The 5458-nt window shown below is 41.8% G+C and overlaps 1 long non-coding RNA gene across 1 annotated transcript; it reads right to left on the bottom strand.

The window, feature by feature from the left end:
- Positions 1 to 459: 459 nt before the first annotated feature.
- Positions 460 to 3061, bottom strand: LOC135366570 (uncharacterized). The gene is made up of 3 exons (XR_010414223.1): positions 3004 to 3061; positions 2003 to 2075; positions 460 to 1649 (listed from the first exon to the last, which is right to left on the bottom strand). It is a non-coding gene; the product is annotated as an uncharacterized LOC135366570 (long non-coding RNA).
- Between the last annotated feature and the right edge of the window lie 2397 nt (positions 3062 to 5458).

Below are 5458 nucleotides of genomic sequence, written 5' to 3'. Positions count from 1 at the left end.
TCTCCTCTTCAAAATCGGAAAGCGAGACTCTCCGAACTGTAGTGAGTGTGGCTATGTAGAGGATGTAGAACACATCCTTCTCAGGTGTCAGAAATACGTCGATGCTCGAAGGGCATTAGAGACAAGCCTCTCTCGTGTGGACTCCCGAGCCTTCGACATCACGAAACTCTTAGGTCCTCCTTCGTCCGACAAGGCGCTAAGGGCACTTGAAGACTTTTTGCATGCAACCGGGCTTATGGACATCCTATGACACGGTGAATGTGTGATTCCGGCGATTCCGCCACTTTACTCTAACTTGGGCGCAGCTCTTGAACTTTTGACCTACATGTTGAACTCCATTATCATCTCTGTTCGTCTCTGGACATCATCCTTTTGTGTTTTCATCATATCATCATTGGATTGAACTTTCTGTATTAAGTGTACTGGGGTAGCCAGTTTGACTTCGTCGAAACTCACATCTTCTTTTTTTGCTTTATTCACATCACATCACATCTATAGGCTTAACATAAGAGATTTTTATTGCTTTGACAATTAGCACTTCTTTGAAGACAAGATAGCAGCAACAGGCTAAGTGACTAAGTTACACGTATGCTTTCCTCTTTGAATTGAAACACCCGAACCACCTGCTCAACTTTGACGTTGTTCACAACCCTGCACAAATATCATGATACACATCGATTAAGGACTAGCACTTGCTGAGCGTAGTGGCTATTGACTGTCCTATACTTCTTGAAACCAGTTTCATCCAGTTAGAGTGAACAGCCGAATTATTTAATTTTTGACCAGGATGAAAGTTTTTGTTCTTGTTGTTTTTTCATTTGCGGTGATACCAAATGTCACCTACGCGTTGGTGCCTTCAAAAACCCACCAGCCTGATACTTCCTGTACTGAAGATACGGAAATGGAACCTGTGGATTTCCAAGCTTGGAGAGAACGAGTTCTCATTACCTGAGAGAACAATTCGGACGTGATTCGATATGAAAAGTTGCCTAAAAATGCGCAAAATAGAATGCAAAAAGGTTTCTGGCAACAGCACGAACATCTTGCTGATGTGCAGGCTGGTGATGCTGCCACAGAATTCAAGTAACACTTGCATACTTTCCGTTGATGCTGCCATTGTTACTCTATAAGAAGTCTGCTAGTAACACTTACGCGCTGTCTTCAAAATCTTTTCGTATCCTGTTCCATACATTCGAGTAACATTTTAGTGCTATTCCAGATTAATTCCCAGTTTGCCCCCTGATAACAAGAACATGTGCTGTGTCCTTGCAGTCTCAGAGGCGCTTGTCACTCAGCTGTGGCACGCGAAAACTGAATAAGGGTGGGCTTTCCAAGGCAACCCCCTTTACAATGGAGGGTTACATGGAAATCAATGAAGCACAGCAACTAGTTATGGCAACTAGTAGTACTTAATCGATGTAATTTGTGCACAGCGTCAATCTGTATATGCTCCGAACAGTGATTCCACGTTAACGTAACAGTTAATTAGTTAAGCTCTAGGACTGTACACAACGTTAACGGTAAAGAATGTAGCATGCTGGATGCCCGACCATGAACCCTTCGGTCAAAACAGAGAATGATGCAGAAATTTGCAGGTCATCTGCTGTGTGCTGGATGATGGTAGGATACACATGGGCCTCTCCCGGCTTCTGCAAGTAAAGTATTTTAAGAGTGAAATTATGAAGAGTGCCAGGAAAACAGTGCCACATTATCAGATAATATAATTTCATAAGTTCTATTTCTTCCACACAAAGTCCATATGATAATTCAGGGGTTAAAACTGAGTTGGTATGTGCTTTTGGTATTTGAATGAAACAAGGTAAAAGGATGATGTTTCTCATCAGCACTGTAGCGATGTGATTGATCCAAGCCATTTTGAGAACCTACTGCAGGAAAAAAAAAACTTCTCAAGAAAAATATGGTGCTTTTGAGCAGATACGCTACATCCTCACGTACACAGTATGTACTTTATTTTTAATATACTTTCAAAACAGGGACATACATGTGGTCATCGAACCGGAAGCCCATTTCCTTGTAGCGATTGTCATGTAGTGCAAACAGTTGAAGTAGCTTACCTGTAATGACAAAAATTAGACCAGTGTTCCACCAGAGCGGTGTCAAAATTCGAAAATTCCAGGTGAAGTACAGTACACAATAGAATATAGATAACTGCCCATAATTTCCCATTAGTCATTTTCTGCCGTATGTTGCAGCCACAATACCAAATATAAACGAAATAGTCAAAGAAAATGCCAAACCTGGCTTACTGTTGAAAAAGTACTGTGTGTGCTCTAAACACAACGCCATCTTCTTTAGTAATTTTCGCATAGTTTTCGTTGGGCCTCTTGGGCACGGAGGTTCGCGTGGAAATTTTCGAAGTTCAATTGACTAAAAATAAATTTCCTCCAATTAAAAATTGTCCAAAGCCTTCCTCGATGGTGAGATGTTTCCAGAACTGGTAATTACCGAAAGTCCCGCAATGCTCCAGCGCCTACATCGCCAGTTCCAATTTTTTTATCACTTTACATGAAACACCCTGTATATGCACTACATATTAAAACATAAACGTGTACTGTAGCACGAACCAACTACTAGCGTGACCTCCGAAGGTGCATATTAACTGCAGTGAGCCTAATTGGGTGCACGAAGTCTAGCCAAAGTTTACCTACTCCTGAAACGAATAATTCAAACATTTAGCTAATGGACTAACTCCGATATCGTACAAGTTTTAGGGTCCAATGCCAGTAACCTAGCGGCAGTGATAGAATCTACCTAAAATAAATAATTTTACCTTTATCTTTATCTGCAAATAAATATATGTATTCAGTAAAAACCCTCTATATTAACTATGCGTGTTTACGCATGATCTTTGTATGCGCCTTTATGTTCATTATGACAGAGGTTGGACGATGGCTCAGATAGGTGTATAAATATTCCACATATCTTGGAGACCCACCCACCCCTTCTCAGCAAAATATACCTACAGCACAAAGAACTGCTTACCAACTTCTTGATGACTCCATCTGTCTTAGCAGTGGTGACAGGAAGCAGAACATAGCACTGACCAGGGCACCTAATGCGATGGGCAAATTACAATGGCGACTAAATACGTCACACACCTGTATTATTCAATTAATTGAGATTGTGCAGTGTCATACCTTCAACACAGAGCCACTGCTTTCTAACCAGCAGACCTCTCCACTCCTCTCCTCCACTGACCTCTATAGTAATAGGCTGGATAGCGGATTGAGGGTGCAACCGTACGGTCACCGGCCGCCATCTTGCGAAGCTCAAAACATTGCCGTCCGCGACCCAGCTGCATAATCTGCGTGCGCCTTTGCATAGCATTCTTGTGGTGTCATGCCCGCCTGCTGTGGTTATGGGTGTACTGTCCGTACTGGCAAGGCACCGGGGACGACATTTCACAAGTAAGTGACTTAGTTTTACAAATAAATGTGATTTATTAGTCCACGGTCGGGGGACAAAACGTTGCTGGTGAACCATGTGCGCGGCACTTTGTGACTCGTATCTCAAGATCTAAACGTTAAACTTCAAGCAGTACGTTATCTGGATAGAGTCATTGTGATAGTCCAGACTTCCTGCAGTTCACGGGTACGGTCTCGGGACGCAACATGCGTTCAACTGCGCTTGTCAGGTGCGGTATCTACGGCTCAGTTTGTTGGTTACGGTATCGACGATTGCTTGCTTGGATCAGCCTTGACATCCCTTCCGTAATTGATGGCATAAATCGTTCAATGCAGGTTACCTCACAGCCGCCCAGACCATTTAAAAAAGTGTGCGGTGAATGTCAGGTGAAAGGACTGGACGCCGTCGAGGACATCACTGGTCTGCAGCAAACATTTTAAAAACAGGTGCTTCGACAGAACGGGCCAAACCGTTCGACTGAGGCCTGACACTGTGCCCAACAAGTTCGACTTCCCAGAACACCTCCAGAAAGTAATAATGCATGCATCATATGTAGAGGCCGGATTTATATAAACTAAAAGCTGGTTGAACACACATGCATGAAAAATTAATTAATCTTGCTCAAAATATGTACCTCTAGAAATTCACTTACATGCATTTAAAACATGCAACAAATTCACTGGGGCAAAAGTATCTTACTTTATGCAGTGTACAAAAAGCATGCAGAGTTGAAAGCATAGATCGAGAAGTTACCCGTTAAAAGGAACTCGTTACGAAGTTACCGTGTGAAAAATGTAACCAAGTTAATAACGAAGTTACTCAGCCCGAAACGTAACTCGCAGTTACGGAGTTACTTAAAAAAAAGAACGAGTTACTCCCAAGTTACTTCGGACAGAAAATAGTGCAGCGCGCGTGTGAGCAGTTGAGTTCGACCCTGAGTTACCTGCGTTGAGTTTTCGTTTATGTCCAACAATTCGAACGCTTTGCATCTTATTCCCTGTGGGCACACAATGGTTCAGCTTCATTTCAATAGCAGCAGTTCTTACTTCCTGAACAGAATACTGTCATTGACTGAACATCACGTTTTGTGACATAAAATGCCATGGAAGAAACGGAGAGAAAGCAAGAAAATAATTGGACGTGAGTGAAAAGCGAATTAAAAGTAACTTGGAACTTAGCTTAAGTTACTTCGGCAAAGTTACCTGAAAAAGAAACGAGTTCCTCTGAAAGATACCATGGCGCAAAAGTAGCGAGTTAAGTTATAAGTTACAAAAAAAAAAGAACTTAGTTACAGTAACGAGTTACCTCGAACTCAGGTTGAAAGTGTGTATTTGCATGAAAATCTAGCCTCTATGAATCATGTTCCCTATTTAAGAGTTTGAAGCGATCGTTGATGATTGGAATCAGTACTGCACGAAGGGCACCTTAAAGCTGCAGCTAGTCCAATATATGAAAACACTCCTGAATTATGCATTCATATGCAGTTAAAAGCAACTCCATATTGGATAGGACAATAAAAAGATGGGCAGAAGCATATAAAGAAAAAAGTATTGCATGAAAATTTTGCCTAACATACAAACTCATATTAGTGGGATACACAAACACACCAGCCACATGTCTCTTTGGTGCGTTTCAGCATGTTTACTTTACTTAAAGACAATAAATAATTTTTCAACCTCGAATGTCTACTCTTTATTCTCCCTGCTTAAGTTTGCGACAACATATGTTTGAATGCAACCCAAATGAAAACAATGTGATCCATCTGATCAAAGAAGTTTCCCAGTGCTATAGCAGTATCAGACTGTACCACCTTGCCAAGAAATATACAAAGAAGCTGACGGCCATGCCTCATCTGCGAAAGAAATTCCCAAGGTTGATCATATTCAGCAACCAGTAATGCACTCTGCCCGCTTACCTGGTCGACTGCGTCAAACTTGCCTTTGCAACTAGACTTGTGATACTTTGGTGTTGGAGCTTTCACCACAAGACCTTGCTACTTAACCTTTATGACATATTCACTCTACCCCTAGTC

The sequence above is a fragment of the Ornithodoros turicata genome, chromosome 1 (genome assembly GCF_037126465.1).
Source record: "Ornithodoros turicata isolate Travis chromosome 1, ASM3712646v1, whole genome shotgun sequence".
Taxonomy (NCBI): domain Eukaryota; kingdom Metazoa; phylum Arthropoda; class Arachnida; order Ixodida; family Argasidae; genus Ornithodoros; species Ornithodoros turicata.
Note: the sequence above shows the minus strand (reverse complement) of the source record. Positions and strands in the feature narration are given on the sequence as shown.